Genomic DNA, 26,216 nt, shown 5'->3' with positions numbered 1-26,216 from the left:
GAAGCCACCACAATGAGAAACCCACGCACCGCAACGAAGAGGAGCCCCGGCTCGCTGCAACTAGAGAAAACCCACACGCAGCAATGAAGACCCAACGCAGCCAAAAATAAATAAAATAAAATAAAAAATAAATAAATTTATAAACAAACAAACAAAAACCAATGCCTAGTGCTGAAAATATGTTTTAGAGAGAATTTTGGTTATTGCACAGGAGTTGATTTCTAAGTCAGAAGGCAGGAATAAAACACAAGAATTACTGAATTGGTCTTGCCTAAGTTAACTTAGAGTTGAAACTAGTTAGTGCCTTAATTAAGCTTACATTTTATTCATTAATTTATACATTTGAAGGGTAATATATAAGGCTGGGAAAACAGCTCATACTTTGAAGAACAAATTCAAGGGACAGGAGGTAACCTCACTGTGAAAAGAACACATGAAGCCAAGGGACCTGGCAGGCCAGGGGCGAAGCAGGAAGTTGAGGGCAGTAAAGCGTTCATGCCTCCCTCGGCAAATCTTACTGAGCACCAGCAATATATCCAGCTCTATTCTAAATGCTGAGGCTACAGAAGTCAATTAAACAAGTCCCTGTCCTCATTCGGCTTATATTCTAACGTAGAGAGACAGACAATAAACCAACGCGTGTCTAATATGTCAGGTAGTGAGAGATGCTGTGAAGACAAAGAAAGCTCCAGAAAGAGAGAGGAGTGAGAAGGTTGTCCTGTCATATGAAGTGTCTTGGAAGGCCTGTTGGAAAAGATAACAGTTGAGCAGAGACCCGAAAGAAGTGCAAATCATGCTGTTCTCCTGGGGGAGAGAACCCCAGGCAGAGAGAAGAGCAAGTGCAAAGGCCCTGACACGAGAGCATGAGGTGTGTGTCATGGATTGCCAGGCAATGACCTTCTAGAGGCTTGTAGGTGTTGCGTGAACTTTGGCTTTTACTCGTGTGCAAATGGGAGCCATTGAAGAGTTTTGAGCAGAGGAGTTCAAAAGAATGACAGCCGTGGGGCTTCCCTGGTGGCGCGGTGGTTGAGAGTCTGCCTGCCAATGCAGGGGACACGGGTTCGAGCCCTGGTCTGGGAGGATCCCACATGCCGCGGAGCGACTGGGCCCGTGAGCCACAACTACTGAGCCTGCGCGTCTGGAGCCTGTGCTCCGCAACAAGAGAGGCCGCGACAGCGAGAGCCCCGCGCACCGCGATGAAGGGTGGACCCCGCTCGCCGCAACTAGAGAAAGCCCTCGCACAGAAACGAAGACCCAACACAGCCATAAGTAAATAATAAATAAATTAATTAATTTAAAAAAAAAAGAATGGCAGCCTTAAATAGGCTGGGGAGGGGGTGCGGGCCGAATGCAGGGTAGAAGCAGGCACGCCTTAGGAGGCTACAGCAGGAATGCAATCAAAAGATGGTGGTGGCTTGGACCAGAGCAGTGGGATATGGTGAGAGGTCATCAGATTGTAGGTGAGACTGACAGAATTTCCCGATGAATTGGATGTCAGATTTGAGAGAAAGAAACAAACCATGGATAACTACAAAGATTTTGGTCTGAGCATCTGGCTGTGTTCATGGCTGGCTCGAAAATGCTCACTTGCTTTTAGGGATGGTCACATGTTTAAAGAGCCAGAGATGGAACAGATAGGAGCAAATGTGTTCGGATTAGGCTAGTCACAGTATTCAAATCCAACAACGTGAAATGAATAGAATATCAGTCCTTCTATCATTAAACTAAGTGCAAAAAGGAAGAAATGTAGCTTGGCAGCCATGGGATCACTATTGCAGTATTTTTTTATTAATTTTTATTGGCGTATAGTTGCTTTACAGTGTTGTGTTAGTTTCTGCTGTACAGCAAAGTGAATCAGCTGTACGTGTACATATATCCCCTCTTTTTTAGATTTCCTTCCCATTTAGGTCACCACAGAGCACTGAGTAGAGTTCCCTGTGCTATACAGTTGGTTCTCATTAGTTGTCTATTTTATACATAGTAGTGTATATATGTCAGTCCCAATCTCCCAATCCATCCCCCTCCCCCCTTCTCCCCCTGGTATCCATACGTCCGTTCTCTACATCTGTTTCTCTATTTCTGCTTTGCAAATATTTGTATCATTTTTCTAGATTCCACATATAAGCAATATTATACGATATTTGTTTTTCCCTTTCTGACGTACTTCACTCTGTATGATAGTCTCTAGGTCCATCCACGTAAAAAATATAGAACACTTCACAAATCTGCCTGTCATCCTTGCACAGGGGCCATGCTAATCTTCTCTGTATCATTCCAGTTTTTAGTATATGTGCTGCCGAAGTAAGCACTGCAGTATCATTTAGTTTTTACTCAAGCTATAGAACAACTGGAGCTAAGAAAAACAAAAGATCATGTGGGGACATAAAAACAGACCATATGAGAACAAGTTGGCTAATTGTAGGAGTAGCCCCAAAAACAAAAGTGAACCAAGAAGCATGACAACTATCTTTGAATATCTGTGGGGCTGTTGTACAAAAGCAGAATTAAACTTAGTCAATATGACTCAAGGTTAAGCTGGGTCCTATAGGGAGAAGCTACTGCAAGAAGCACTTTAGCTCAATGGAAGGATAGCTTTCCTTAACAGACACAGCTAGTGCTCTCAATGATCTGTGAGCTCATCTCCAGCCTTGGGACCCTGATACGCTATATGTCCTAGCCCCCCTTGTAAGTCAGGTGGGATCGCTGGCCTATGTCAGGCCAATAAAACGTGGGTGAGATTGATGTACGCTACTTCTAGGCCTGACCCCTAGAGCCGCCTTCGAGACCTTCCACATGCTCTCTGTTCCCTTGCCTCCCTGCCTGCCTGCCTGCCTGCCTGCCAGCCAGCCAGGCGCAGAAGACCCAGGGGAAAATTCTGAGACCCTAGAAGATGGTGTTTGGAAGGAGCCTGGGTGCGTGAGAGGAATCGGGTCAGCAACTCCATGTTAGACTGTGATATGAACATGAAATAAATCCTTACTGTGTCCAGCCACGGAGAATTGGGGGTCTTTTGTTGTAGCAGCTAGATTTACTTACCCTGACAGTATATCTTCTAACTTATAGAGCTGCCCAACTGTAGAAGGGATTGCAAGAAAGGGGATGAGTTTCCTGTCCCTGGATGTGTTCAAGCACACTTACTTAGATGTGAAACTCTTGAGGCAAAAATCAAGCTGGAGATAAGTGATTTGACCAAATAACTAGTATAGTGCTTTGGAAAATTTTCTGCTAAAGTATCCCTATCAACACAGAGGTTTCACTCCCTAGTGACCGTGAGTTTAGTTTCCAGTGAACTTTCTTTGACATCTTTTGTTTTCATAATCTTATCTTAAACATGTATGCAGTCTCTGTATTTTTCTGTTTCTTTTAATATATATTTATTTTAATATATTTCAGTTTTAATATATATTTTTAAAAGTTATGAAGTGCATACTATTACTGAAGAGGACTGTTCCTTTTCAATCTTCCAGTGAGGTAGACCCTTTAGGATTAAGTGTTCAAAAATTACTATTTTCAAAGTCAAGCTATATCGAAATCAGTAAATTCATATTTAAGCCCTGTTTCAAGTGAAATGCAAAACCAAATTCGAATGAGAATGTACATTACATTTCATTAAGCTAAAAATTTTAAATCATTTCCTGTGTTAATAGTATTCCACATTACATGGTTCACATTAAAAAATTGTAATGCCAGCTAGAGTTCTTTGGGAAATGCTGGAGACTTCTTTATCTTCTAGGTAACATGTATAGAAATTATCTCCATGCCATTTTTTTACTTAGATGGATAAAAATTGTAATTCTGTTATTGTGCCTGCTTACAAAAAGAAGAAGTTGCTATAAACATGATACAACTCATAAAACGAAAACTATGTTGCCATTAGCAGGCACACACATTTACTTGCTCATATCTCGTGGTAAATGTGATTCAACTGCAAGGAGAGGTGGATTTCTCCTTCGGCATTTTCTCACAAGCCCACATCTTCCTTTAAAACCAGCCCTGCCAGACAGAGTGGAAATGCAGAGTGTGTGTTACAAGCTGCAGGAGAAGATAAGATGTCTAGGCTGTGCTTGAGAAAAGGAAAAAAAAAATGTATGTGCCTAAGGACATCATTTTCTTTCCGGGCATTCTTCCTAGTCGATGTTTAGGTATAAATAATACCACTTATATGCACCTCCTTAGAGGGGTAGCTGCTTTGCTTCCCTGGGAAGAATTTGTCCATGGATTTTGCAAACTTTATCTGATATTTTTAAAGCCACTTCCCCATATTTAATTGTATATAGATTTTGAGCTAGCTTTCTTAATGATTAACTTGCCTTTCATTTTTAAATGGAAAATAGAAAACATGAGTGAAAGGAGATCATCGTAAATTGAAGTAAATCTTGTTAGATATTTTCATAAAATAAAACTACTCAATGTCCATCTAGTGGCCAATATGAAGACTTGGTCTCATGCCTTGAAATTCAACAGTAATATGACACTGGGAGAGCCAGCCAGAAGATCACGTGGGATATTAACAGGAGCCAGGCCACAGGCGGATTGCATCACTTTTTCCCACAACGCAGAATTCAGTCATGTGATCGAGACCTATTCATGTGGGAAACGGGGGAAAAATTGCCTTCCTGCGTGTCCAGGAAGAAAAACAAAATATAACACGATTTGGTGGCCGTATAGCAATCTCTGCCAGGCCAGATTTCTCATGTATAATACAACAGTTAACAATAATTAGTGGATTCTTACTATGCCCTTACCATCTCAATGACGTAGACATACGTTGGATTCTATTTTACAGGTGAGGAAATTGAAGATCAGATTTGTTAAGGGGTTTTTCTTTCTCTGAATCACTCATCATATCCTCTTATTGGTCTGAAATGAATTCTCTTTCTTACAGTATTAAATTTGGCTTGTGGTTAGTGAACATTTCAAAGTACCATAACTCAGCTTTTCAGATTGCATGTCTTTAGTTGGGCACTTTGGGTGGCTTGAACAGCAGAGATTTTCTATTTTTCTTCTTCTTTTTTTTAAAAAATCTCTCACACACAAATTCAAGCACAGTTCAAGGATTGATTAATTTCTTGGCATGACAGTGTCATCAAGAATCCTGATGCGTCTCAGTTTTCCATTCTGCATCCTCAGTGAGTAGGCTTACATCAGCAAGCAGTTGGAAGATGGTTGCCCTAGCTCCAGGCATCACCTCCTCACTCCCCCGTATCCGAAGGCAGAAAGTGGAGTTACTCTTCACACATGCCCCCTTTTTGTGGCTTTGAGAGTTCCACCTCATCACTTGGAGTTGAGGAGAGCACACCTCCCTGAAGATATTGCTGCCCCAGACCTGACAAAACTTGGGGGAGGGTGCTGTTAGCCAAGATTAAGGGGCAATGGCTATAGGACGGTCAACCACAAGTGTCTTCCAGATACAATCTTGCCTCTAATAAGTATTAGTAATGAGAGATAAAATGAGAAATGCTAGAGCATGGGTTTGAATCGAAGGACTTAGGAAATTATTTAATTCAACCCTTACTTTACAGATGGATAAACTGAGTCCCAAACAGGTTAACTGGTTTTTCCAGCTTACACAGCTAGATAAGGGTAGAGGTAGGACTGAAAGTGAATTTTCTGATGGCCAGTTTAGTGTATATCTATGCATATCATTGCTTAATAGTCAATAGACTATTGATCACAGTATTATGATACATTGTACTTGCTTACTTGGTTTTTGGGTTTTGGTTTTCAACTTGTCAGGGGAAAAGAGCCTCTTATTGAGCTTTGAATCTCCAGTGGGTAGCACAATGTCCTATATTCAAGAATAGTAGGGGGGAGGGATAAATTAGGAATTTGGGATTAACATATACACACTACTATATATAAAATACGTCAACAATAAGGACCTACTGTATAGCACAGGGAACTCTACTCAGTATTTTGTAATAACCTATATGGGAAAAGAATCTGAAAAAGAATAGATATAGAGATAGATAGATAGATAGATAGATAGATTGATCTGAATCACTTTGCTGCATACCTGAAACTAACACAATATTTTAAATCAACTACACTTACGTAAAAAAGAAAAGAATAGTAGAGTTCATGTTTGTGCCCTACTTAATGATTGGTTGTATTTAATTCTTACCTTAACCCTAGAGGTACGTGAAAAAACTGAAGCAGTTTTGGGACTTACCCAAAGTTACATGGTCATTGAGGCATTGTAACAAAAGCATAGCTACAAAAGCATATGCTCAAGTATACAATAGAGGGAAAGCCTCAGAGAAATCTTTTTTTATGCTGCTCATAAGTACATGTATGAAATCTTAGAAATGCTAATGGCAGTGGAGTCTCATATTTTTCTGCCAGAGGTGAAGGTAAAAATAAAACATAACTGGAATAGTTAGAACCTGTGGCTGGAGATTACTGAGGAATTTTGTTCAATACTTTTTCATAAAGATGAGAGGCACACAGTGATGTGTACAAGATGAAAGGAAAAGTAACTTTTGACAACTGGAGGAGATCCCTAAAATGAGGAATGAAGAACATGGCTGAGTCATTTGTGATAATTTTGCTTCTCTTTTACCTGCACATAAGACCATTCTGCTGCTCAGTGATTTCATCCAGGACCACATTTGAATGGCACTGACTGTAGTTTCCATAGTTACCTACACAAAGGGACAGGATTGTTCTGCTGAGGTTCACTACATGCTTTGGACACATGGAATCAGATGCCTCCTTAAGCCTATAACCACCGCCCCCCCCCCCCCAAATTATAACCTGTTTCTTTCTGGTAACATGGGTACTAAATGCCTTTGATTCATCCATTTCCAATTTATCATCCGTTACCTTTCGGGTTTAGGGTTTTCTAAAAAAAAGTAGCACTTTTTTTTTTTTAATTTTTGTTATCACTTAATTTTTTTCCTTCCAGTTTTTTTGAGATATAATTGACATACAAGTTTTAAGTTTAAGTTACGCAGCATAATTATTTGACTTACATACATCATGGAATTATTGCCAAAGTAATTTTAGTGAACATCCCATCATCTAAAGTAAAAAAAAAAGAAAAGAAAAAATGTTTTCCTTGTAATGAGAACTCTTAGGATTTACTCTGTTAACACCTTTCATATATAACATACAACAGTGTTAATTATATTACTCGTGTTGTATATTACCTCCCTAGTACTTACTTATCTTTTTTATTTATTTATTTATTTTTTTAAACAGCAGGTTCTTATTTGTCATCCATTTTATACACATCAGTGTATCCATGTCAATCCCAATCGCCCAATTCATCACACCACCATCCCCATCCCCCTGCCGCTTTCCCCCCTTGGTGTCCATATGTTTGTTCTCTACATCTGTGTCCCAATTTCTGCCCTGCAAACCGGTTCATCTGTACCATTTTTCTAGGTTCCACATATATGCGTTAATATACGATATTTGTTTTTCTCTTTCTGACTTAGTTCACTCTGTATGACAGTCTCTAGATCCATCCACGTCTCAACAAATGACCCAATTTCGTTCCTTTTTATGGCTGAGTAATATTCCATTGTATATGTGTACCACATCTTCTTTATCCATTCGTCTGTCGATGGGCATTTAGGTTGCTTCCATGACCTGGCTATTGTAAATAGTGCTGCAGTGAACATTGGGGTGCATGTGTCTTTTTGAATTATGGGTTTCTCTGGGTATATGCCCAGTAGTGGGATTGCTGGATCATATGGTAATTCTATTTTTAGTTTTTTAAGGAACCTCCATACTGTTCTCCATAGTGGCTGTATCAATTTACATTCCCACCAACAGTGCAAGAGGGTTCCCTTTTCTCCATACCCTCTCCAGCATTTGTTGTTTGTAGATTTTCTGATGATGCCCATTCTAACTGGTATGAGGTGATAACTCATTGTAGTTTTGATTTGCATTTCTCTAATAATTAGTAATGTTGAGCAGCTTTTCATCTGCTTCTTGGCCATGTGTCTGTCTTCTTTGGAGAACTGTCTATTTAGGTCTTCTGCCCATTTTTGGATTGGGTTGTTTGTTTTTTTAATATTAGGCTGCAGGAGCTGTTTATATATTTTGGAGATTAATCCTTTGTCCATTGATTCATTTACAAATATTTTCTCCCATTCTGAGGGTTGTCTTTTCGTCTTGTTTATGGTTTCCTTTGCTGTGCAAAAGCTCTGAAGTTTCATTAGGTCCCACTTGTTTATTTTTGTTTTTATTTCCATTACTCTAGGAGGTGGATCAAAAAAGATCTTGCTGTGATTTATGTCAAAGAGTGTTCTTCCTATGTCTTCCTCTAAGAGTTTCATAGTGTCCGGTCTTACATTTAGGTCTCGAATCCATTTTGAGTTTATTTTTGTGTATGGTGTTAGGGAGTGTTCTAATTTCATCCTTTTACATGTAGCTGTCCAGTTTTCCCACAACCACTTATTGAAGAGACTGTCTTTTCTCCGTTTTATATCCTTGCCTCCTTTGTCATAGATTAGTTGACCTTAGGTGTGTGGGTTTATCTCTGGGCTTTCTAACTTGTTCCATTGATCTATGTTTCTGTTTTTGTGCCAGTACCATATTGTCTTGATTACTGTAGCTTTGTAGTATAGTCTGAAGTCAGGGAGTCTGATTCCTCCAGCTCCGTTTTTTCCCCTCTAGACCGCTTTGGCTATTCGGGGTCTTTTGTGTCTCCATACAAATTTTAAGATTTTTCGTTCTAGTTCCTATTGATTCCTTCTAGTGTAGTTTTCATTTCAGTTATTGTATTGTTCATCTCTGTTTGTTTGTTCTTTAATTCTTCTAGGTCTTTGTGAAACATTTCTTGCATCTTCTCGATCTTTGCCTTCATTCTTTTTCCGAGGTCCTGGATCATCTTCACTATCATTATTCTGAATTCTTTTTCTGGACGGTTGCCTCTGTGCACTTCATTTAGTTGTTTTTCTGGGGTTTCATCTTGTTCCTTCATCTGGTACATAGCCCTCTCCCTTTTCATCTTGTCTGTCTTTTTGTGAATGTGGTCTTTGTTCCACAGGCTGCAGGATTGTAGTTCTTCTTGCTTCTGCTGTCTGCCCTCTGTTGGATGAGGCTATCTAAGAGGCTTGTGCAAGCTTCCTGATGGGAGGGACTGGTGGTGGGTAGAGCTGGGTGTTGCTCTGTTGGGCAGAGCTCAGTAAAACTTTAACCCACTTGACTGCTGATGGGTGGGGCTGGGTTCCCTCCCTGTTGGTTGTTTGGCCTGAGGCGACCCAACACTGGAGCCTACCCGGGCTCTTTGGTGGGGCTAATGACAGACTCTGGGAGGGCTCACGCCAAGGAGTACTTCCCAGAACTTCTGCTGCCAGTGTCCTTGTCCCCACGGTGAACCACAGCCACCCCCCGCCTCTGCAGGAGACCCTCCAACACTAGCAGGGAGGTCTGGTTCAGTCTCCCCTGGGGTCACTGCTCCTTCCCCTGGGTCCCGATGCGCACACTACTTTGTGTGTGCCCTCCAAGAGTGGAGTCTCTGTTTCCCCCAGTCCTGTCAAGTCCTGCAATCAAATCCCACTAGGCTTCAAAGTCTGATTCTCTAGGAATTCCTCCTCCCGCTGCCGGACCCCCCCCCCAGGTTGGGAAGCCTGACGTGGGTCTCAGAACCTGCGCTCCAGTGGGTGAACTTCTGTGGTATAAGTGTTCTCCAGTCTGTGAGTCACCCACCCAGCAGTTATGGGATTTGATTTTACTGTGATTGCGCCCCTCCTACCGTCTCACTGTGGCTTCTCCTTTGTCTTTGGATGTGGGGTATCTTTTTTGGTGAGTTCCAGTGTCTTCCTGTCGATGATTGTCCAGCAGTTAGTTGTGATTCTGGTGTTCTTGCAAGAGGGAGTGAGAGCATGTCCTTCTACTCTGCCATCTTGGTTCCAATCAGTAGCACTTTTTTACACCAACACTTCTAGAGTTTAATTCGCCATTTGAAGTTGAACTAAGAGAACACATAATACTCTTAACAGTTTTCCAGAGATGATTTTGACCCTTCCCAACCTCATATATTTCATTTTCTGGCAGTACTATTGGGAAAAGACCAAATAACTAGTAAAAATACAAAGTGATTTCTCTTTTATAGAATGATAAGCTCAACAAACAAACTAATAAAAATGTCTCAATATAGGTGTGGTGGTGGTTAGCATCCTGGATCAGGAAGGAGAAGACGTAGACCTTATATCCTGGTTCTGCCTCCTCTATCATTTAAATGTAGGCAGGGGCTTCCCTGGTGGCGCAGTGGTTAAGAATCCGCCTGCCAATGCAGGGGACACGGGTTCCAGCCCTGATCCGGGAAGATCCCACATGCTGCGGAGCATCTAAGCCTGTGCGCCACAACTACTGAGCCTGCGAGCCACAACCCCTGAGCCCACGAGCCACAACTATTGAGCCCACGCGCCACAACTGCTGAAGCCCACGTGCTCTAGGGGCCCATGTGCTGCAGCTACTGAGCCCACGTGCTGCATCTACTGAAGCCCATGCACCTAGAGCCCGTGCTCCACAACAGGAGAAGCCACCGCAATGAGAAGCCCGCGCACTGCAATGAAGAGCAGCCCCCACTCGCTGCAACTAGAGAAAGCCCACACACAGCAACGAAGACCCATCACAGCCAAAAATTAAAAAAAAAATAAAAATAAAAAATAAACGTAGGCAAATGCTGAACATTGATTTCCTCTACTAAATAGTAAGGATCCCTATTCTGCCTACCTCCCAGATTGTTGTTTAGATTGAAGGGTGCAGGTAAGGTGAGGCAATGCCGTATAAACCCTAATTCACCAGAGAAAGCCCAGGTCATTTGTACATCTTATCCAGTAGTATTATATCAAGATCATAGAGAAGAAGCCTCAAGTATTTACCTATTACATCGTCCAATGAAGACGTTCAAATCATGCCAAAAAAGACAGGCTTCTTTTCATTTCTCTAAGCCTATTCCACACCTTGTTGTCCTGGAAAATGACCTGTGGAGAAATAAATTAGGGAAATGCTGCTTTCTGAGTCTCCCTCTCAAAGAATCACAATATATATTATTTTCAAGGCCCAGAGAAAACTTGCCATCTAGAAAAGAGAGAGCCTGCTTAACTTATTTTCCAAACTTGCTTTACCAAAACTACTCTCCCTCCCCTTGCAACAAGGGTTAATATCCCTTCGTTCTGTTCTAAAGGGAGCGATGACATACTTCTCTCATTTTCTGGCAACTTGCAAAAATGTGTTTTTTTAGAAACTTTTCTCCTGAACTTAAAAACTTCCGTTTTGAGCAGAAATGCAGGTGGAAATGTCCTTCCTTTAACATTTTGCTTGACATCAGGGAGTGGAAGAAAGAAGAGCCGTTTCTGGGTCTTTCTCATTAGCCTATTTCTGTTTAAATTACTCTCTGTTATATTTCCTTTCCACTTATATTAGGTCACCACGTGATGTAGCCAACTACACCCTGGGACTGTACCAGAACCTTATGCCCGGTGGCCTCTCGAAGTCAGGCAAAAAGCTGGAAGTAATTTTCAGTTATCCTGGCCACTCAGCCTCTTCCCAGCCTGTTCTTATTATAAGAACCACTGGGCAGAACTGAAGTCTTCCAGCAAGTAATTGCAGAACCATCCAAATTTAGAGCAGAGAAGGATGACAGTGTCTGATATAGAGTCGGCTGTTGTCTTAGCCTAGATAGCCCCCAGAGCGGATCCTGAAGCACAGCCTCCTTGCGGGAAGTCTGTATGGGAAGTGGTCTCAGGGGGCAGCACTGTGCGACGGGGGAGTCACAGAGATGGTGGGAAGGCTGGGCCAAGGGCATTGTCAAGTTCGCTTCTCCCATGGGCAAAGGAGATTTATCCCAGGGAGTGTTTTGAGGAGCTTATCAAGTGCGTCTCAGAACTCATCTGTGGGACAAGAGGCTCCCGTGCCCCAGCAGTCTTGTGTGGCCCCTGTATTTCCGGTTGTGCATCCAGAAGATCTGAGATACAGGAGTCCCACGCCCAGTCAGCAAAGCCCTTAGGCAGGAATCGAGAGGCCCTTGGTACACCCAGAGGCAAGACACCGTCTGTTACACCCAAGGGAAACTGGTTGAAGCCCACGTAGAAATGGTCACCATGGCAGAGGGGCTGGAGGAAGAGGTGGCAATGAGAGGAATGAGATGGTGCCCAAGAGGCGTCCAGTACGGTGCTTAGTAAACCCTAGTGGTTTATCTGAGTGAAGTCCAACCCCTTGCTGCTCCCCTGAGGACTTTGAGACTCTGAGAAGTGAACCAGGTTGCCCTGGGATGCACAGAGCTTGCTGGTGGCAGAAAGAATTGGAGGCAGCGCTCCTGACTACCTGTTCCCTGGGGCTTTCAGCCACGTGGCACTGCCTCACCTCCATACTTGCTGTGGTTAAAAAGCCTGAGAGCAAGATGCCATGTAATCGTACCCGTAAAGTCTGGGAAGAAGTTCAAAAGAGTTGTCTGCCTTCAATAATGATAATAACAACAGAGAAGGTAATGCAAGCTAGAATAGAATCAATAGTTAAATGAGTGATACAGACAGTGAGTCTCAGTGGAATTACAAGGAAGGCAAGAGAGGTCTAAAAGGAAACTGGGCTTTGGAGACCTACTGCTGACGCTTGTAATCTGTGCATCTTTCGCTTTCTGAGTATGGAAGGGAATAATGTTTTTGTGTCACGCTTGAAAATTGTGCTGTGTGACTGTCATGGGAACTTCGGACCCTGTTCTGAGCTAAGAATAGCTGAGATACTAATTAGGTTACTCGGACAAATGCTGAAGAGGAACTCATCAAGTCCAGAGAATTCACAATGGGGCCTCGTGACCAGACCGAGGTTGGCTCTAACTAGGGTTAGCACGTTGACAACATCCTTGCTTTCTCGTAAGGAAAATAATATGTATTAGAGATCTCCAAGTTTAAATATTTGAGTATTGGTTTTTATTGTCTCTAAATTCAAATATTTGAGTATTGAAATAATTGGACGTTCAATTATTCCGTACAATTGAGTAATAGCATATGAGTAATCACAAAGAAATGTCATGGAGGGAAGGAATAAAGATAGGGTTTGAAGTGGGCCTAAAACCCCAGGGAAGGAGAAAACAGGGAGATAACAGAGAGGAAGGATAAAGGAAGGTTCTCCTCCTGAAATCTAAACATCGCATGTCTGGAATTTTTTCCTTAAGAACTGGTTCTCTTGTTAATCAGAGTAGGCAACGGTATTCCTTTATCAGTGTGCTTAAAGGGCACCATTTTAATGACTTCGTGTTAAGGTATATAGTTTAGTGCCCGGTACATAACAAACAACAATAAATGATTGCCTATTAGTAATCCTGTTTCCTGTGAGAGAATTTTGGCCATCCTTTACCACTTCCCCTCAGTGTATTCACCCATATTAATTTCTGTACTTTCTAAAGAATAACCTTTTGATTTCAGAACATTTTTAAATTTACAGAAAAGTTGCAAAGATAGCATAGAGAGTTCCTACATACCCTTCACCCAGATTCCTCTAATATTTTAAAAAAATATTTATTTATTTATTAGGCTGTGCTGGGTCTTAGTTGCGGCACATGGGATCTTTGTTGCCGCGTGCGGATTTTCACTGGGGCATGCAGGATCTTTTTTTTTTTTTCTTTTTTTTTTTTTTTTAGGTTGCAGCATGCAGGCTCTTAGTTGCGGCATACATGCGGGATCTAGTTCCCTGACCAGGGATTGAACCCAGGCCCCCTGCTTTGGGAACACGGAGTCTTAACCACTGGACCACCAGGGAAGTCTTTAGCTTCCCCTAGTGTTAACATCTTACATTGCCATGGTACATTCATCGGGACTAAGAAATTAACATTGGTACATTACCATTAATTCCGTGTACTTTTAAACAGATGTTGTCTAATTTGGGGGCACTAATTAGGAGCCCAGATCATTCTTTGGGGGGTGGGGGGCCAGGAATAGAGACTTTATTTGGAAAGCCAGCAGACTTAAAAAGATGGTGAACTTGTGTCCAAAGAACCATCTTACCTGGGTTTGGCAAGCCCAGGTCATTCAAATGGTGATATTTGATTGAACTAGGATACTTATTTGGGAATGAGCAATAAGTGGGCTTTATAATTTCAACACTGTACGCACAGAATTTGCCATGGGTTTTTGGTCAGGTTGACGTAGTCTTACGAGAATTCCATGGCTTCTAGCTGCCCTGGGAAACTGCTGGTTTATTGCTAACAGTAAGTAAAGCTGACCCCTGTTGAAACCAGTTTTAAAATATGTGTTTGAATATTCACCTTAGCTCTGTTGGAAACCTTCAAGCCTTTTTTGAGAACATAAAACATCTCTTTTTGAACAAAACCTTCTAACCTGCTGTGTAAATGTGATGTGCTCAGAAACAGGATGCTACAGATGGCAGCACTCTTTGGGACATGACAGTTGACACAGGTGACATTGTAAGGTTCAAGATTTTGAAAAGGGGCCCTTGGAAACATCCCAGATGAGATAGCTCAATGGGAACCTACCAGATGGAATTTATGAGCCTCTGTCCCAAACAGATGTTTTCCAGCTGTGACAAGAAAATGCACCCAAATGCTTCTAATGGACAGATCTCTGCGCGCACACACTCACTCACTCCCTCCCTCCTACAGACACAGAGCTTTTTAAGAATTGAAAATATCTGGATTACTTAAAAACATCCATTGCTTAAAATTAAAATTAAAATTTCGAGTGTCAGTCACCGCTGGTCCATCCTTTATTTGAAATACTAGGAAAGTTGGAGGTAATTTTGTACTTAACACTTTATTTTTTTTAAATTTTATTGGAGTAGAGTTGATTTACAATGTTGTGTTAGTTTTCAGGTGTACAGCAAAGTGAGTCAGTTATACATACACGTGTATCCATTCTTTTTCACATTCCTTAACCATATAGGTTATTACAGAATAGTGAGTAGATTTCCCTGTGCTATACAGTAGGTCCTTGTTGGTTATCTGTTTTGCATATAGTCGTGTGTGTATGTTAATCCCAAGCTCCTAATTTAGTTGATGAGCAAACATAAGGAAAACTCTACCTCTTGTCAGAATAGCCCGATTTGTCGGCATCTAGTCTCCCCATCATCTGTGAGAGTCTTTGAGACTAGTGAATTAATTTCAATTTCCACCAAGTCAGTTCTGGGCTACTGCCTTGAAGTGGTTTAGTGAGTAGCTTACATTTGCACAAAATCTCAAGAACACCAGTCAGGTGGCCTCTGACTTCTTGAGCTTTTGACATTCAGCCACCAGAGGCTGCTCTGAGATCATTATCCTCCTTTCACTCTGGGTCCAAATCCCAACGGGGCAACCTGTAAGGACAGATTTGGCTTCCATTGCTTTGAATTGTCCTCACTCAGCGCAGCTCCCTGGTGGTCAGCTGCTGGAGTAGTTGATTAATGACGGTATAGAGGAGGAACTCTACTGTTTTGCCTTTCTCTCTATTTTTAAACTCTTCATCTTGTTCTCTTTCTTTTAAGTAAAAGAGAACTGGGCAAGGCTTTCCTACTGGCACTGGCTAATTTTTCATCAGTTTTTTCCTCTGTTACTGTCTTTTCAAAGAAGATTTCTGAAGATTTTTTTTTTTAAACTTTACTCCACAATACACACTTCCACATGGTTTCTATTCTCCCACGTTTTACCAGCATTGTAGAGTTGCTTTCATGCTGTTCCCTCTGTTTTATTTTTTAAATCTCTGTCTTTCTCCTTTAAGTCTTTTTCTTTATCTAACAAAACAAACCAAAAATTAAACAAAGGAGCATCTGTAGTTAAGGACAAAGGATTAAAAATGCTTTCGGTGCCTGTAATGTATTTTGTATTCAATCTTGGACAACTAAGCACTGATTTCAATTGTTAATTGAAGAATGAAACTAGTTTCTTCATGTGAAATTGCTTTCAGTCTTCTTGAGCAAAGGCACGATTGTGGTAGACACCCATCAGCCCCTGGAAAGCAACTGGTTTTATGTTATCGTTGCATGTCACCCTAATTAGTATACTTCCATGAGAATAAGTTACTACATAAAGATGTAAAATTTTACAGCCCTGACAAATACCAAATTAATAGTTCTGTGGCAGGCAAAGTCATCAGTGTATAGATGATCTGGAGAATTTCAACACTGCAATTCTTTAATTCTAGACTTTTTTTTGGGCAAGATTCCATGTCTGATTGAAAAGGGTGTCATTTAAGTATATGTCTTCTTACATGTGCTTCCTTTTCTATAGATTACAGAAGAAAACCAATTGAACTTGAAGGAAAATGAATACGTATTTTATTAATTTCTATTTTTAGTAACAGATGAAAGTTTCAAGATTTCTTTTGCTCTGAAAAGAAATTCTTGAGGTACCAGGAAGCATTCCTGAATGTTTGGTGCCATTGTATTCATAGAAACGTTTGCTATTTCCCCTCAAGTGTAATCATAATGGTAGAGATCCTTACCTAATAAGTTCATGACTAAAGTAGGATACCTAGTTGCTTATATTTTCAGGTAGAATAATGACAGCCACAGTATGCAAATTGGGGCGTATTTCACTAAATGCTTCCACAAAGGTGGAACGCCAGCGAAAGTGCTAGATTCCTTCTCTGTGGCAGGTTCCGCTTTTTGTCTTGCCTCAACTAAGGAGAGAACCAGAAGTCTTTTGCCGATGAGTAAAGCCTTATTAAACCATCATGATTTAATGTGGCATATTTTTCTCTCGATTTGCGTGCCTGACAATCGACTTCCTAAATATCACATTTAAGCTGAGCCGCGGAAGAAAAAGAGACCCACTGAAGTAGCATTAGGTCAGCTTTGTGGGATGCATTAGGGGCCTGTCTGAACAAAGACGAGGGATTTAGGCCCAGAAAGTCATCACGTGGCCCTGGGCCCTGGGCGCCTTGCAAATGCATAGCGTGACTCATTATTAAACGTGCCGAGAACAGACAAGTTCCAGGCAAGTGAAACATCCACTTATTCAACTGCAGTTAGGTGGGTCGTGTGATATTTGTCTTACTGGCTTTTCCTTAAGGAACTCCCACGCCATCTCCAGCCCCTCCTGAACACCACATGTCAAAGGCCCAGAGCAGCTGTATTAAGATAAAATTGTGAACATTAAAGACAGGCACTTAAATTAGTATAACCCTCAGGCCAGGTAGACTTCACTAAATTGCACAGGCTTTAAAATACCAGCGCTCAATTAAAAAAAAAAAAAATGTATCCATAGCAACCTCTTTGTCAAGGGAATAGTTACCTGAAAAGATACACATCTTTTCAAAGAAACAGGGAGAAATAAAACCATATTAGTTAACTGTGGATGATATTACTTGGGTTTAAATTTAATTAGGGGCATGATTCAGGAGGAGAAGGGGCTTTTAAGAAAGTTTTACAACGTATGTGCTTATTTCCAGTAGAATGTGTTTTCATGCCTTCTTTATCACCAAAGGGTTCTTACATATGGGATTTTTTTTTATTAAAATGCCATGAAATAACTTCGGGTTTCAGATATTTAAGAAGAAATAGCAGACCCCCTCTTCTTCCTGGCCATAGCATGCCTACCATTTTTTAGAAAGAGCCTTCGTTTAGCCTACACGATGGGTATTAGCCTGAGGTTTCTGCTGCATCTGGATCTTTGGTGGTCATTTCACGGGTATTTGTTACCAGAAAGGACACAAGATCACGTAAAAGTCCACAATCTTTCTATTGTGAGGTGACCTGACTTAAGTCATCCTGTTTCCAAGATGCTCTGTCTGATGGAGTGGCCTTTATTTGGTCGTGTTGTATGACGTAGGCTGCGAGGAAAAGTCAGGAGTGGGCCTTTTGATCATCTCTGATGACAAACTGAGGTATGGTAAAGGGGTGCTGTAGAACTGAGAGCCTGCAAACTTCACCTTTTCCCATCTCTTGGGTAAGGAGTGTCAGGAAGGAAAAACTTTTCCTGTGTACTCTCTTAGGTTTATTCATTGGGGCCTGCGAATTAAACTAACAAAAGCCAGATTAACAGGATAGGCACACACAGTGTTAACAACATTTACGTGCACTGGAGTTTACAGAAAAGGAATAAAACTCAAAGAAGCAGTTAGACTCGAGGGCTTATGTACCCTTTTCACAAAGAAAAGAGGGTTTGGGCTTCAAGGCACAATAAAATGTGAGGAAGTGACTAGGAGAGAGGTGTGGAGGGACTCGTAGAAGATAAGGGCTATTTTAGTGCAGTCTGTTTCTGCAAACTCATCTTGGTGTTAACACTCTGTCTTCCATGATAAGAGTCACTCTTCTCTCCTTCGGGGCGGGGGGTGTGGGGGGGTGTGGGGTGTGGGGGGGGTGGGGGGTGGGAGAGACCTTACTCAAAGGGAAATTTATGCCCTGATTTTAGACAGATAAGAGGTGGGCAGAGAACTCTGCCTACATCTGTTGGTTCTCAGTTGCCTTCAGCCCAAAATAATCCTGATGCCAAAGTGGTATATTTGGGGGTGGCATATTCTGATCTGCTTCGGACGGTAAACACATCAAGCTTGGAGCATGCAGTAGCCAATGTCATTCAGGGCTGGCTTCGTACGTAGCAATGCAGTCACGCAAGGCCCCGAGCTTGGCTTAATGATTTGTGGCTGCCTTCCAATAAAACTTTATATATGGACACTGAATATGGATTTCATATACTTTTCACATGACAGGAAATAGAATTCTTTTGATTTTCTTTTCAACCATTTGAAAATGTTAAAAACCATCCTCAGCTGGTAGACCATCCAGTAACAGGTGGTGGGTAGGATTTGGCCTGAGGGCGGGGATTTGGAGAAGGGGGCTGATCTAGAGAAGTGGTTCCCAAAGCAGAAGCATCGGCCCCACCTGGGAACTAGGCAGAAATGCAGATTTCCAGGCCCCACCCCAGACTTGCTGAATCAGAAACTCTGAGGCGAGGCGGGGTCCCGTAATTGTGTTTTAACAGTCCCTCGAGGGGATTCTGATGCCTGTTTGAATTTGAGAGCCACTGATCTAGACAGACCTCTGGTTCCCCACTGCTCATTCTAATTACCTAGGGGAGCTCTTTAACAATCTCTCTGCCCAAGCCCAGCCCAGATCCATTAAATCAGGGTCTCTGGGGGTAGGACCCAGTCACCAATATCTTTTTTTTTTTTAATTGAAGTATAGTTGATTTACAATGTTGTGTTAATTACTGCTGTACAGCGAAGTGACTCAGTTAAACATATATATGCATATATATACATTCTTTTCTTTATATTCTTTTCCATTATGGTTTATCATAGGATACTGAATATAGTTCTCTGTGCTATACAGTAGGACCTTGTTGTTTATCCATTCTCTATATAAAAGCTTACATCTGCTAATCCCAACCTCCCACTCGTCCCTCCTCCACCCCCCTCCCACTTGGCAACCACCAGTCTGTTCTCTATGTCCCTGATTCTGTTTCTGTTTCTTAGATAGGTTCATTTGTGTTGTATTTTAGATTCTACATATAAGTGGTATCATATGGTACTTGTATGTTCATAGCAGCACTATTCACAATAACCAAGACAAGGCAACAACCTAAGTGTCCATCGACAGATGAGTGGATGAAGAAGAGGTGGTACATATAAATACAGTGGAATACTACTCAGCCATAAAAAAGAATGAAATAATGCCATTTGCAGCAACATGATTGCAAATAGAGATTATCATACTAGGTGAAGTAAGTCAGAAAGAGAAAGACAAGTACCAGTATCTTTTAAATCTCCTCCAGGTGATTTCAGTGGGCAGACAAGACAACTCGTGCTTTCATTGTACAAGTAAGGACACTGAAGCTCAGAGGGTTTGACTTGCCCGAGATACACAACAAGAAAAAATAGGTATGGCATAGTCCACTTAGGCTTTTTTAGACACATGAGCCTTAAAATAGTACGTTTGGTGATGGAATATATTTGCCAGCAGCTTCAGGGGTCATGTTGTCTTTTATTAGTAGCACTGATTAATTTAAAAACACATCTGGAAACATGCCCTCAATAAAATGAAAACTGGTTTTAGAAACTATAATTGGAAGAAATAAGGTGCAGAGGTGCAGGACAGGCCCATCTGCAAGCACTTTGGGGCTGAAGCCAGACCTCCAAGATTCGGAGAGAGGACAAAACTCTGAGAGCGTCTGAAGGTCTTTGCCTACCCTGGAGCTACTTGCCAGTGTATCTGAGCGATTGTTTCCTAGTCCATATCTGGAGCACACAAGTAAGTTACAGTCTTGAATGTCATTAATGACAGTGAGAAACCAACATTTGCACACTTGTGATGGGTTTTCTGACTCTTAAGGACTCCTGTGCCTTGGGTGTTTTTAAAGGGAACTTTTTTTTTTAATTGAAGTATAGTTGCTTTACAGTGTTGTGTTAGTTTCAGTTATACAGCAAAGTAATTCAGATACATATTTTTTTCCAGATTATTTTCCATTATAGATAATTACAAGGTATTGAATACTGTTCCCTGTGTTATACACTAAATCCTTGTTGCTTATCTAGTTCATATATAGTAGTGTGTATCTGTTAATCCCATACTCCTAATTTATCCCTCCCCTCCCTTTCCCCTTAGGTAACCATAAGTTTGTTTTCTATGTCTGTGAGTCTATTTCTGTTTTGTGTATGGGTTCATTTGTATTATTTTTTAGATTCCACATATAAGTAATATCATATCATATTTGTTTCTCTCTGTCTGCCTTACATCACTTAGGATGATCATCTCTAGGTCCGTCCATATTGCTGCAAATGGGATTGTTTCATTCTCTTTTATGGCCGAGTAGTATCCATTATATATATGTACCACATCATCTTTATCCATTCACCTGTTGATGGGCGCTTAGGTTGCTTCCATGTCTTCGCTATTGTAAGTAGTGCTGCTGTGAACATGGGGGTGCATGTATCTTTCTGAATTAGAGTTTTTGTCTTTTCTGGATATATGACCAGGGGTGGGATTGCTGGATCATATGGTAGCTCTATTTTTAGGTTTTTGTGGAACCTCCATATTGTTTTCCATAGTGGCTGCACCAATTTACATTCCCACCAACAGTGCAGGAGGGTTTTAAAGGGAACTTTCAAATGATGAATGCTTTGTTCTGATTTTCTCAGCAAAGCTTTCAGCATATCTGTGCATTCCATGGACAGAAGAACACAGGCTGTGTACCCAAAATACAGCTGGAGACAGTGAGGCCCGGTAGAAACCGAGCCACATGATGATTACAAGTGGAGTCGTACAAACTGACCATTGGGTGTTTTCATTGTTTCGGTAGTCACCTCATCGTAATGCAAGCCACGATCTGTGGGCGATTACTATGTGCTGCATTCTCATAGTTCTGTGATTAAGAGCGTGTTTTCAGGGGCTGGTCAGCCCGAGCACATAAACCAGGATCTGTGGCCTCTTAGCTTTGTGACCTTGGTGAGACACTTTGCCTCTCTGTGCCTCTGTTTTCTCTCAGAAAGTGGGGATAGTAATGCGAGTGCCTATTCTCCTGGGGCAAAGGAGAATTCAGCGTGCTCACAAGCACTTGGCATCTAGTAAGCACTCAGTAAAAGTTAAATAACATTAACTGTAAACAAATCGCCTCATTCAAATCACAATAACTTTGAGGGAGAATAAGCAGATGGGCCATATTCACAGTTATTAAGTGTCAGAGTTGATCTTTGGACTGAGGCTGTTTTCAGAATCAGTGCTCCTAGCCAGTGTGCTATACTGTATTGATTGGGATTAATAAACCAAGTACTTATGGGCAGTGGTTTTTTTCCACGTGTAGCATAAACATTTTGGCTTGGTTCATATATCCCTGGACCTGCTTTCTTTCTGGACCATCTTCCACTGCCTCCAGACTCCCCCTCCCACAGGAGACTGAGGCAGGGAGGTGGCCCCTCCTTCCAACAGCTCCCCTGACTGCGTTCCCATCTCAGTCGATGGGGACTTCATTTTTCCAGCAGTTCCAGCAGAGAACTTGGAAGTCATCCTAGTCTCCTCTGTTTGTCTGATACATTCACTCTGTCTGCAAGTCACACTGGCTCTATCTTCACAATCACCATCCAAAATCTAGCCCGGTCTCCCCACCTCCACTGTCGTACCTTCCACCACCATCTCTTACCTGGGTGACCACAAGAGCCTCGTCAGCGACTTTCCTTCTGCCTAACAGGCTGCTGTCCTCCCAGCAGTCACACTGAACTCTAAAATGTCAATTGGCTATTGTCACTCCTCCTCTCCAAATCCTCCACGCCTCCCCGTCTTGCTCCACGGGAAACCCAAAGCTCTTCCCGTGATCTGCTAGACCCGACGTGACCTACAGACACTGCCCCCCAACACACACACACACACACACACACACACACACACACACACATTCAGACACATTCCTGAGACCCCAGCTCCTACTGCTGTCACCCTTACTCACTGCAACCACCATAGGCTCCTTGCCTTGACTTTGCCCTGACCTCAGAGCTTCTGCAGTCGCTGTTCCCTCTGCCTGGATGACTGCCCCATCCATCGTCAAAGCTGAAAGTCTTGCTTCCTCTCACTTCCTTAGAACTTTGCTCAAATATCACCCTATAAAATATCAACTTCCCAACCCCACCAGTTCTCCCTGCCCCCTTACCTCTATCACCATCAGACCCACTTTACATTTATTTGTTGACTGATCTCTGTCTCCCTTCACCGACAGGCATGCTTATGAGGGCAGCCTTCAGCCTGTCTGCACCTGTCTGCCTGCCCCTCCACCGCCTGGAACACCGCCTGGCACATAGTAGGCACTCAGTAAATGCTTGTTGGATGAGTGATTGGCCGTTCGAGCATAAGGAAGGCGTACCAGTGCATGTTTTGTTAGCACAAGGTTAACGCATGCAAGCCCTCAGCCTCTTTTTCTTTTTTTTTTTTTTAACATCTTTATTGGAGTATAATTGCTTTACAATGGTGTGTTAGTTTCTGCTTTAACTTTTTCTTATAGGAGGCGCTTGTCTTTACACTTGAGATCTTTGGATGCCCTGAGGGTGATGAAAGTCAATTCACAGAGATCTACAGATACTATGTGTTGCTAATGAAATCAATGGTTAAAGCATTAATGTACAAATTAGCTTTGAGTGAGGGGGAAAAAAAAAACACTTCATGGACTGCATTCCTAACTGTGGAAATGAATCACAGGAATGTATTCCATCGGGAAATCCATTGGAGAATTTTGAATGGAGAAGGGAAACCTCATTCACAGTCCTAAAGAAATAGCCCTAAAATCCACATCCTGCCCTTCATGGCACAAACAGCGACATTTTTTTCCATGAGGAATCTCCTATCAATAGACATATATATTTTATCCCCCCTAACTACAGATGATCAGGCGAACACAGTCTAAATGTAGAGAACCATTCAAGGTAAATACAAATCATGAAAGTGCTTCAGTTTGTTTTCAAATGTGATGGTAAACTCCTAGCTTAAACTCGAAGGCGCAGTGTGAGATGCTTTGGGAGGTGAATCTGGACTAGGTGTCAGCATCGTGCTGGAAAGAGCACCGGTTTTGGCGTCAGAGAGATGTGTTCCAATTTCCCATATACAAACCATAAACTGGCTGTATCTCCAAGAGGACCTGATGCCTCACTGGTCCATGAAAGATGCGGGATCCTTTCGTTTCCTCCCTTTTTACTCAGCATAAATACCTCCTGGTGGGTTTTATTGTATGAAATAGCATGTCTCTCTAGTGCAGGTATCTACTTTTTAATTTAAGGTTTAACTAAGACCTCTTAGTGTGTGGTGTATCAGCTCGTTTTAAGTTCCTTTAATTGGGTTAGATTAGTTTGCCCAGTCGAAGATAAGTATCACCAGTTGGTTGGTTTCTAAAGATGACTGTAACAGAATGATCTTTTCCCCACATAGATATAGTTTCGGAGAAATATCAGTAGGTCTTTCTTTTTTTTTTAATTTACTTATTTTTATTTTATTTATTTTTGGCTGCGTCGGGTGTTCGTTGCTGCGCACGGGCTTTCTCTAGTTGCGGCGAGCGGGGGCCACTCTTCGTTGCGGTGCGCGGGCCTCTCATTGCAGTGGCTTCTCTTGTTGTGGAGCACGGGCCCTAGGCGTGCGGGCTTCAGTAGTTGTGGCTCGCCGGCTCAGTAGTTGTGGCTCGCGGGCTCTAGAGTGCAGGCTCAGCAGTTGTGGCGCACGGGCTTAGTGGCTCCGCGGCATGTGGGATCTTCCCGGACCAGGGCTCGAACCCGTGTCCCCTGCATAGGCAGGCGGATTCTTCACCACGGCGCCACCAGGGAAGCCCCTCAGTAGGTCTTTTTGATACAACGTAGATAATGCTACGAATAAGAGTATAGTTATCTTGTTCATTGTATGACGTTATCTGAATCACTCCCATTAAGATGATTTCAAATAGCGACACTATTTATAAAATAGGCAATGTTAAGTCCTTCCTTTTGTAAGTTAGTAAGTTAAAGGAGAAGTACAATGAAGCCTCGTTTGAATGCAGTTTCTCAGACATTTAGAACTCTTTAATAAATATGGAGAAAGCTAAGGCACTGGTGTTCACCGTCTGCTTTTGTTTCCTTACCACAACTCAATATGTTTAGCTTGCATCAGGGGACTAGTATAGGAAAGCCTACCTCAGTACGTGTGACTTTTCATAAGTGGTTTCCAGCAGAGGAAAAGCTCATGGTGAGCTGTCTAGTCATAAGGAAATAAGGGCAAATATTATTTCCTTGGCTCTTAAAAAAAGAGTAAAACATACCCCTGATCTGTGTCTAGCAAAGGAAAGAGACATGTAAACCATGATCCTTAAGTAGTTTTTATCTTTACCATCTTAAAGCCATCTTAAAGCAAGTATTGATATTACATGTGAAGTGGGAGAGGGTTTTCATCACTCAGCAAAAAATACAGCAATTTCAGCGATCATTCTGTGCTTCTGAGAAGTGCGAATCTAAAGGATAAAGAATTGTCTTTTTACAAGCAAGGAGCTCAAGTCCTGTTCAAAGCTTCTTTTGATTAAAATTTCTGTTCACCTTCTGTCCATGTAATTATCAATGAACCAGCCTGATTTGCTTGTTTCTAACATACACAAACTGAGATCTGATTCACAAAAGTTAATTCTTTTTAATCTTTAGGTCTAATTTAAAAATCAGCTTCGGGCATTAAAATGTTAAAGGTTTGAGAGACTAATCCTTTTCGTATATGATAAAAGTAAGAAATCATTTTCATATATAAGGAAAGTCAGAGCGATAAAAGAATAAGGATAAAGAGTAAAATGGTAATAATATGAAGAACAGTAACCAGCTATTCCTAGCCATACTTAAGCCCCCTCCCCAAAAAAAGGATTTAAATCAAGAATGATGCCAATTAGGAGTAAGAAGAAAATGGGGTGTTTGATTAGTCTAATGAATTATTAAGACATCTGGGTTGTAGAATCTTCATTCCTTTTAGATCTAGAAGAAGGTTTGTTGAAAACAGTTTGGATCAGGACTCATATATGTGTTACTCGCTACACATGGCAAATCAGTCATAAACTCTGAGTACGTTAAATCTGTGGTGGGAGAGAGAAGAAATGCCAATCAGATCATATGCGCATGAGGTGGTGACATTGCACTTGGGCTTCAGAATGGGCCATCAGGCGTCTAACTTCTCTAAAGCTTCACTCTGACTCTTTGGTCAACTATGGGCTGGATAATTATAAAATATTGCTAGTTTACAGGAAGTGAATTTGAGGACAGGAAATTGAGTTAATAACCAGAGAATATCTTTTTGTTTCTTTTTAATTAGTTTAATTTTGATCAAAGTAATACATGTTCAAAGTACAGATATACTAAAGACATGTAATGAAAAATAGCTATTCCTACCCCATCCCACTCCATTCTAGGAGTAATCACTTTCAACTTGTAAAATTTCCTCTGGTATATACTTTCATATTTTCCATAATGTGCTTTTACTACTATTCCTTGGTTTATGAACTTTAGACATTATCTTTAATACCCTACATATATCAAAAAGGAATTACCTCTCTTACACATCCCCACCCCACTTCCTCTTAATATAAACATTTCGGTTAGGAATTGTGTTCATCTAGTAACACAAATTCCAAAACATTAGCTCAAACAAACTAGCAGTTTATTTTTCTCACAAAACATGAAGTTAAGGGCTCATTAGGAGACTCCAAGATGTCATCAGCAATCTAAGAAATCCTTCTACCTTTCCTGTTTTCCCGGTTTACCATGTATTGCATCCTCATGGCGACAGAATTGTCCCACTACATCAGGCATTGCAATCGTATTCCTGGTGAGGAAGCCTGGGAAGGGCAAAGGGCATAC

General features: G+C 41.6%; 1 protein-coding gene and 1 non-coding gene across 5 annotated transcripts in view; one reads left to right on the top strand and one right to left on the bottom strand.

Moving 5' to 3' along the window:
• MID1 (midline 1) overlaps positions 1 to 26,216 on the top strand; it is a 615,186-nt gene that overhangs the window by 402,068 nt on the left and 186,902 nt on the right. The gene's annotated exons all lie outside the window — the stretch shown is intronic.
• LOC137757573 (U6 spliceosomal RNA) lies at positions 2,202 to 2,309 on the bottom strand. Its single transcript, XR_011072412.1, has one exon. It is a non-coding gene; the product is annotated as a U6 spliceosomal RNA (small nuclear RNA).

The sequence above is a fragment of the Eschrichtius robustus genome, chromosome X (assembly GCF_028021215.1).
Source record: "Eschrichtius robustus isolate mEscRob2 chromosome X, mEscRob2.pri, whole genome shotgun sequence".
Lineage (NCBI taxonomy): Eukaryota > Metazoa > Chordata > Mammalia > Artiodactyla > Eschrichtiidae > Eschrichtius > Eschrichtius robustus.
The sequence above is the reverse complement of the archived record's forward strand: the minus strand, read 5'-3'. Positions and strand labels throughout refer to the sequence as shown.